General features: G+C 24.5%; 1 protein-coding gene across 1 annotated transcript in view; it reads right to left on the reverse strand.

Moving 5' to 3' along the window:
* Positions 1 to 9,855, reverse strand: part of LOC107438207 (voltage-dependent calcium channel type A subunit alpha-1) — a 668,849-nt gene extending 658,994 nt beyond the window's left edge. The window contains exon 1 of the mRNA XM_087153325.1: positions 9,072 to 9,855. The gene's annotated coding sequence lies outside the window, so the exon portion shown is untranslated. The remainder of the gene's footprint in view (positions 1 to 9,071) is intronic.
* Between the last annotated feature and the right edge of the window lie 262 nt (positions 9,856 to 10,117).

The following is a 10,117-nucleotide window of genomic DNA, read 5'->3' on the forward strand; positions in this document are numbered from 1 at the left end:
GAAATACAAATTTTGTTTCACTGCAAGCAACATATGAGATAATATTCTAATTAGGTACTAAGTCATATAGATAGCATGCATTATTATCCGGTAAGTTATAAAACATTAAAGTGACATTAATGTGTCATACATGTAACTAAACTTTTTCGTATGTGATAATTCAGGATAGGAGTACATGATATGAAGATTTTTTACCTGATTTCTATTCGTTATTATATTTTACTCCTACTTTAAGAAGAAAAAAACAGACAGTTAGCAGGTAAGGATCAATAAGCTTTTTTTTTTTACTCTACAATATTATATTGTGTTACAGTTCTGCCCATTGAAACTTTTTAAACGTGTTTAAGTTTCTGTGATTCTTGTACAATTTATTATCTTTCAATTTTTTTAATCTATAATTGAATATTGCTTCTCAGTTCTGTTGATGTAACGGTCTCTTTAAACATTTTTTTTCTCTGCAATTCATGGACCATTTATTACTTTTTTTACTTTTCTAATCTTTAATGGAATATTGTATCACAGTCATACAGATGGAAACTTTTCTTTAAAAATTTTTAGTCTCTACAATTGTTGGATTATATATTACTATTTTACTGACTTATAAAATTTAAATAGAAGGGAAATTGAAAATTAAACAAATCTATGTTTTCACTATTTTTTTCTCCGGCAATTTTTATAGTTCGTTTGAAATTAAAAGAAATATATTTTTAAAATTGGATTTAAATTTTAACCATTTTATGTTTATTCTTGCCTTATTGTGAATAAAATCTTAATTAACATAGCTTGGGAAATTATTAAACAGCAAAAAAAACTTCGATTTGGAAATGGAAAAATCTATTTCAATTTACTAAATGCACATAATATGAAAAATGCCATTTATTCTACTGGTGATTAAGAAGGACCCCTAAAAACATTAAACTGTATAAAATAGTAATTTTAAAATATATTATTCACTAATTTAATAATTAGCTTTAAAGTTGTCCTTTATTTCATTAGTTATTAAAAAGAACTCAAAGAAACAATAATTTGTATAAAATAATGATTTTAAAATATTATTTGATTTCACTAACTTAATAATTAGCTTTATAATTGTCGTTTATTCTGCTAGTGATTAAAATAAAACTCAGAGAAACAATGAAGTGTATAAAATAATGATTTCAAAATATGTTATTCACTAACTTAATAATTAGCTTTGAAAATTCAGCAATTCTTTCCTTTTAAATTAATATAAAATAGATATAATAATTTTTTGAAATCAAAAAGAGTTGTTACAATTCTTAGTGCAACTATTCTTTCAAAGATATCGATGCATCTGATACTTCTATTCGAATCAGCAAAAACTTATTTTTCCAAATAAGAAACATCCTTTGAATGGGTGACTGTCTTTTGATTAAAACTCTTGTTTCAAGAAGAGAAGGGCACACAATTAAGTAAGGGTCGACTGTCTTTTTCTAATGAATAATTGAATATTGTGTCGCAATCCTTCAGATGGGAACTGTTCTTCAAACGTTTTATTAGTTTCTACAATTCTTCGAAATCTTTTCCTTTTTTTTTTTCTTTTTTTGCTTTAGTCTTAAAATTGAAATGCAAGAGAAATTGAAAACGTGAACAAAGTTCAGTTATTTTTTCCTCAACTATTCTTTTCTAATTCATTTGACAATAAGACAATGGATTTTAAAAATAGTGTTTGTATTTAATCATTCGATGTTGATTCTAGCCTCATTGAGAATTTTATTGAGACAAGGAAAGTTTGGCAGAGTAATATTCAAATTATAACAGTTTTAGTGAATGAAAACAAAAAAATTATTTTAATTTGCTTGATACACACAATTTTTAAATTACAACTTATTTAAATTCCGTATTGAAGAAACTTCTTAAAAATCAGGAATAATATTTTAAATAATTGTTTCATGACTAAATAAAAGAAATTCAAATTAAATTTCAGTTTGGTTTTGATATCATGGAATTATTTTCTAATTTATGGATTCAAATCATGCCGTATCAACTTAAATCAAAATTAGGTATATGCCGTAATTACTATCAGTTTTTTATTATCAGTTTATAAAATTTTAATTAAGAAAGTGATTATATTTTGAGAAAATCTTTTGCTTTTCAAATAAATAAATTTAAAACATAACTGTAAGTAAATTTCCGGGCAAACAATCAATATTCACATTTTAATTCTGATTGTATTATTTTTAGCTCATGTTTTTTAAGAAATGCGCATGAAACTGAACGTACTGTTATTGAAGATTTTAAAGCGTATATTTTGGTAGCACTCGTCAAATTTTATTTACTATGCAAAGTAAACAAAAACATTTTCTGTGACTATAAATAGTTGTATGTTAAAGTTTTTTTTCTCTGTTCATACTCATTCAGGAATCTTCAATAAATCAATTGACACATGAATTTCCGAAAATATTTGAACTCAGAAAAGTAAATTTACGCCGGAAAAAACTTTTATTTCATGTTATATATTCACAAGTCTGAATTACAAAATCCATAAATCCATACTTGTTTTCTCAATATTGCCACTTTTTGATTTGCATAAACAGAGAAACAAGTTTGTAGTAGTTTTGTTTTTCGTAGTTTTTCGTAAGTTAAATCGAATGACAATGTAAAGTGGCGGGTGTTTGATAGTCAAAAATAAGAATTTTATATGATATCAAAAAAAATGAATGTGCGATGAAAAAATGTAAAATGTTTTGGTAAAATCAAAAAATATATTAACTTATGCACTATCTGTAATCTTACAAATATTTCTCGACAGTATAATATATAGATCGAAAATACTTTCATTATTATAATGCAGTTATTTAAGAAAAATCTTACTCATACACTTAATTATACAAATCACCTTCTATTTTTCAAATTCTATCCAAAATGTTCAAATTCAAATCGAAACTTAAAATTACCTAAAATGGAAGAATATATTTAATTAATCGAAATTGATTAAATAACAAGCAATTTAACTAAATTATTCTATATTTTTATATTTTTCTAATATCTTTAGATTTTTTATGTTTAGATATAGTTTCTACATGTAGTTACATTTAGTTTATATATAATTTAAATATAGTTACATATAATTTACATATAGTTTACATATAGTTTAGACATAGTTCCTCTTGCATATTGCAAACAATTATTGATTTATTATTAGTTATTTATTTAATTCTTTAAGACCTTATGTGCTGCTGCTAAATTGCTTTCTTTAGAGCACTTGTTTCATAACAACTTATAAAACAACAATGAATAAATTCATTTTCCATGAACATATTTCCAAATACAAGTATAATGACTGAATTTTTTACTCGATTCCAGAATAAAAATTTTTAAAAATTATTTCGTATTTATCCGTGTTCTTCGAAGAACCAAATCTCTCCAGGGAAATAGAAGAACGTGATCGTATAAACTGCGTGACTCTTACTGAAATACCATCTCTTTTAAAACGTTCTTGTTCAAGTGGTAAGCGCAGCTTCGAAAACCCCTTAACATAAGAGCTCTCAAAGCTTTCTTCGCCGAAGATCAACATTTACGTTTCCTAACTGCTTCAAAGCAAAATTAGGAAAATATAGGGCTTTTAGCTATCATAAAATTGTAACATAAGGGATTTGTTCATGTATAAGAAGCCCCTAAGAATTTTATAGTTGATAGAATTTATGCCATGAGAGAAGCGGTATGTTCGTATACTGAACAAACATACAGCATATGTTTAAATTCCGGAAATATTTTCAATGCTCTAAAAGTATATTTTAACTTTTACATCCTCTCAAAAATGCTTCTGTAATGCAATACTGTAAACACATTCCTTCAGACTGTATGTAAAGCTTCTTTTTAATACAGTCCTATTGAAACATAATAACAAATGAAAAATATATCCATACCCAATTTACAATAAACTTAAAAATTAAAAATCAACGTAACGTGAAGGTCAGATAAAACTTCAATTAGATTAGAAATTGGTCTTCAAATGTCAGGGAAAAAGAATAGTGTAACATTTGAATGATTTGAAAATATTCCATTGTTCTATCAATTTTTTTACATATTTCGGTTATCTAACTGTTAAAAATTTTGGTTAGTATGGTATCATAATCTCGATAAAATTTGTTTCATCCTTTGTATAAAGATGTGTTGAATATATTTATATATTTTTAATGGAAATTGAATTTTCTTTAACTTAATTAGAAAATACCATTTTCTGTAAAAAATTCCAGGTCAAATTGCAGTCAAAAGTACTGACACTCTAAGCGCTATTACATTTTACCGTTATTTGACCCGAAATTTTGTAAAGTGTAATTTAACTTTAAAGGAAACGTTTTTAATACCTTCTTAAGGCTTTAATGGAATTGTGCAACGCATGACGGTAAGTTGAATTTATATTTCTCATGTTAATTGAATCTTCTTTGACTTAATTAGTAAATACTATTTTCTGTAAAGGAAATTCCAGATTAACTTAGGGTAAAAGCACTGACACCCTGCGTGCTGAAACTTTTAACCGTAATTTAACCCGGAATTTTGCACAGTATAGTAAAACTTAAAGGAGACATATTTTAACACTTTTTTAAGGTTTCAACAGAACTGGGCAATAATAAAGTTCAATGTTGACCTATCCTTTTGATAACCTACTTATCCTCTAATATATTGATATCAACACAATAATTTTTCAAGTTGGCAGATAAAAATGTTTGAAACATATTTACAAATAATTTTTAAAGTTTCAGAATCGCAAATGCAGATTTTCATTTATGTTCTGCAAATTCTTGAATAGTTTTTTTTATAATTTTAAGAAACAGTATAAGGCCTTTTTTGAATTATGAAAGAGTTGCAATCACAATTGTTTTTGTACAAAAAAGAAAATAATGATAATTTGATATTTAAGAGTTCTTACTTTGGTATTAAAATGACCAAAACTATAAGCTCAATTATCTATTCGCTATGCGTAATTCAAATTTGATACAGATATAAGTGAATAGTACTAAATTTCCTTGATTTTCCTTCTTTTGCTGATCCATATAATTTCTAAATGAAAACATTTGAAATTACATCAATTTTTAAATTAAAAGTTATTGTGAACGCAAATATAAAGTTATTATGAAGGCAAATATTAACTATAAAAACAATAAAATATGTTCATTTTCCTTAACAAAAATAAATAAATATATGAGTTAAATGAGTATGAAATAAGTCGTGGTTTAGATCATGTGTAGAATTTAAATGTTAATCAGTTGTTACACTTAGCCTAATACTAACAAAAATAACAAGTTCAAACAGTTTTACAAACTGCGTATGACAAAAAAAGAAATAAAAGAAGAAAAATTATAGTGGTATACATTACATTAGATGGCAAAAGCTCTTTAACGAGCTCTTTTTCATTATTATTTCCCCCCCCCCTTTTGCATATGTCTATAATTTTCCTTTGTTTTATCTTCATTTTGAACTTATCTAATGAGTTCTGTTTACTTGCAGCTTATGCGCAATAAATGAAACTTATTGTTTTTCTTAACTCTCTTTCTCGTATTTATTTATTTTGTTGTATATATATATATATATATATATATATATATATATATATATATATATATCATTTAAAAAATCGACCTCAAAAAAGATTATTTAAAATAATTTTATTTAAAACAATTAAATTTTAAATTTTAATTCAATTGTTTCCAATTTCATTTTATTTCATTTTCATGTTTTCATTTTATTTCAATTAAAAATTTTAAAACATTTTTTAAGAAGAAAATGGTTTTAGAGATTGAATTATTATCAAACGTTTAACTAGATTATAAGATTTTACTATTTCCTAACATCGTTTTCTTACCTGTAAAAAATAGTTGTAGTTCATATTTACTATTATTATTCAGAATGAAATGATGGCTACTCAATTATTTTACACTTTTTTCTTTGAAAAACCACAATTTCAAAATATATGGGAGATTTTGATTAAATTTAATTTTTTCTATGTATTTATGTATATGATAATTTAATTCCCTTGTTAATTTCAATTTATAAGTAACATCTATGTAGAGATTAACTTGTTTAGAAACATTAATGGTGCTTCTTGAAAATGTCAAAATAACATATTTCCATTCAATAAAACAATTTCTCAATTAGGAAACATTCAAGTAATATTCTTTTGAGAAAATTTTAATATTAATAACTGAATCGTTTCAAAAGTTTTGAACGTAATTCATTTGTTATTTCAAAATTTACAGTTCAAAAATAAATCATTTATCTTCATTAATCATTTTTTGCAACATTTCTGCCATTATTATTAACTAAATATCTTAAATATGCTTCGTTAGAATTTTTCCATGGCTCTTAATAAAGAAATAATTAAATAGGTTTGTTCACCCAACTGATTAATTTTTAAGTCGAAACAAAAGCGTAAATAATTACCCATTGTTTCAGCATTAACAGTAAATTAATAAGTCTTCAAATACTTAATAAATACTTAGGAATAAATTAATTGAGGCAGTGGCTTATATTTTTGTCAGTAATTAAAGTTTGATTATTTAGGAGTAAGTGAAAAATGGTGGGAGTTTCACTGTATTTCAGTTCATAAGCATTAAAATTCTTCAACTATTTTAATTAGAAAATTTGCGAAATGTGGTTAACATGAATTATCTTGATCTCATAATATTTCTAAGGAAACAGACAAGGCAAAAATACTGGAAGTATTTTTTTATAGCTCATTTTATTATATTGTCCAATATTTAAAAATTGAATAAAAATTATTTTAATCGTAAAATCACTCTAAAGTGAAAAATGTTTACCTTTAAAAGAAAAATAGAATTTAAATATTTTTTGTTTTGATTGGTAAAAGGAAATTTTATGAAAAAAGCTTTATATTTACATTCTCACACATTCATAATAAATCATAAAAAATGCTAATTTCAAAAATAAAAAAGACAATACTAATTTGCTAACTGAGTGAAAAAACATAGCATTAAATTAAATTTATTTTCTTCTCAAATAACTCAAACTCAACACAATAGAAACTCAACACACTTCTCAAACACAATAGAAATATAAAAAAAGCTATATATTTCTGAAGAAAAAATATAATTTAAAATATTCTATTCCTTAACAAATACACTTAATCTAATATACATTTTTTAAAATATAATTAATATATTAAACAAACTTAGTTTCTTCAAATTCTCCTAAAACTGAGTAATTATTTTTTAACATCTTACATTGTTAAAAACATACATTTACATTTATTCTCTCGCTTAAAGTAAGATATATATTGATTCCAGACTCACCACTCAGATAGGAGGATTTATTTTAAATGCAAAAGAAGCGTAACGAATTTTATCTATTAGGGAAAAAAATTGTGAAATTATTTTTTTTCAAAGCCGAAGAAAATTATTAAATTATACATTAAGAAAATATTGTAATTTTCCATTTAATACAACAATTATATCCTAAAGTATAATATAAACAATAAGTTCATATAACAAATTTATATATATATAGCATAATAAATAAAAAAAACACGAGGAATGTTAAGAAAAACAATAAGTTTCATTTCTTGCCCATAAGCTGCGAGTAAGTAGATCTCATAAAATATTTTATTACCCGGTTTTTTGTTATTTTAATTTTTATTATTATTTTTCTTTTTTCCCCTTTCTTCATTGTTCTGTAATTGTTCCCTTGTTTTCTCTACATTTTCCACAACTATATATATATATATATATATATATATATATATATATATATATATATATATATATATATATATATATATATATATATATATATATATATATATATATATATATATATATATATATATATATATATATATATATATATATATATATATATATATATATATATATATATATATATATATATATATATATATATATATATATATATATATATATATATACTATGAAGTATGGAATTTGAAAAAAAAATCACTTCAAAAAAATCTGAGCTATAAAGTCTTCAGCTGAAATGATTTTCATTAAAGTATTTTTTTTCAATTGAATTTATAATAATCACATTAAAAAACTTTTAGTTTTAAAACTATTTTAAGATTAAATTTTTTAGCTAGATTTATTTATTTTCTTCCCTGAATCAATTTTTTAAATGTACAAAATAAAAAAAGTAAAAAATTATCCTTTTATGTTAAGCATATATTTAAATAACTTATATTTACACTTTTAATATGTTGTTCACTCCTTCAATATTTTCTAAATGTTTTAACTGTGCCTTTTTGACAATTTGAAAGCGTGAATATCTTTTTTTCCGCAATACAATCCATTCATACATTTTTCCTATTTTTTATTCCATTTATGAATTAATAGAAAATTAGTGTGTTATAAGGTGACTCATCCAAAAACTAAACACCCGAAAAAATATTTCATAAGCACAAGCACTTACAACTTTTTATTCTTATTTTTAAAATATATTAGTCCTCGCGCAATTGCATAGTTTTAATTACATTTTAAATCTCTTACTTCACGCATCGCATGCGTTGGGTAAAGCCTGCCAGTAGCATATATTTTAACTGTTATTATTTCTTATCCAAAATAAAGATAGGAAGAGAACATTATTCTTATCAAATTAATATTAAAGCATGAAAACAAAACGCTGTTACTTTGTGTCGAATCAAAAATAAAAAACGCAGAATTTTTTTCTTCAAAGAAAAAGAAAAAAATATTAATTGGATTTCTTTATCTAACTTGGAAAGGCTTCTAACAATCACTTTTCTACTCATTTCTTCTCCTTTGACAATCAAACAGGTTTTGATGTTTACAGTCCTGTCTTCTTTAGTAGGGATTTATAAAATTTTGATAACGTTGATTTCATTCATTAAAACATCAATTTGTGACCCGTTATGCATAGAATATTTAGTTATCGCTCTTGAAAAGGATTACAAATATGTAAATAAAAGGTATTTTTATGGATCACCTTATCAAATATGGTTTAACAAAAGAATAAATTAAAGAGAGAAAGAAAAAATGAAAACTAGGAAATTAAAAATGCTCTTTACCTGCTTTCATAACTGATTAAAAACTGATGTATAGATCTAAAAGTTACAAATTCCTTACCTTTATTCCAGCAACCTCCAAAGACGAGCTTTCAGTCTATCTAGACTTTCAACTTCATAAAATACTCTTCATTGCAGTACATCCAAATTATTGATGTATTCATAATCCACGGTGTCACAAACACAATAGTTGTTCAAATTTACGTCATTTTTTGGAAGTACACCATCCTATACTAATTCGGGCATAAGCTCAAAATTTAATTTCTTAAATTTTCTCCTCTATTAAACTTCTCTATCATGTGTGTTCTGAAATGCAACTCTCTATTTGAAAACAAATATGAACACTATATCCTTATCCTTTTTTTTCTCTTTAAATGCGATTTTAAAGTGTGGCGGTTTTACTTTATTTTACTACTGAAAGCTCTTAATATTTAAATATGCTTCCAAGAAGATATGTAACATATCAACTCCAACTTTTTTTCTTTCACATTCGTATAACATCTTCCAAACAAAGTTTTAGACAATGTAAATAATAAAGTAAAAATATAAATCACTTATAGGCACAATATTTTACCCTTATAAGTAAAAACTATTACTTTTAAGAGGATGAAATTCTGAAAAATACACATTATTTTCGTATTTATTTCAGAATAACAATTCTGATATTTTAGAAGAAGAAAAAGAAGAGAAAGAAAAAATGAATTTTTAGATATTTTTTCTAAAAAAAAAAACAAGCGCGGCAAATTGATTTTAAAAAAAGAGTTTATGAAAAACCCTATTCTACGCGCTTTTGGCCAGCGAGGGCAACTGAGGCGTTCGAATTGATGTTATGGTTTACCTGACTTAAGCTTTGGTTTCGGAAACGATTTGGATTGGTTGCAAGCAACGCATGCGCATTATAACTCCTTAAAGATATTCTGATGTTCCTCGAAAATGTCTAGTACAGATGGCCGCTTATAAACTCACACACTTTTTAGAGAAATTTGAAGTACTGTGATACTGCCTTCATTCGATTAATAGCAAAATATTTACTGAATTGAATAGGGAAAGAGAAAATGAAATGCTTCAAGTTATATATCATTTTCTAGTACGGAACTATGCGAAAAA

This window comes from Parasteatoda tepidariorum, chromosome 10, assembly GCF_982258835.1.
Source record: "Parasteatoda tepidariorum strain Cologne lab strain chromosome 10, Ptep-v5.0, whole genome shotgun sequence".
Classification (NCBI taxonomy): Eukaryota; Metazoa; Arthropoda; class Arachnida; order Araneae; family Theridiidae; genus Parasteatoda; species Parasteatoda tepidariorum.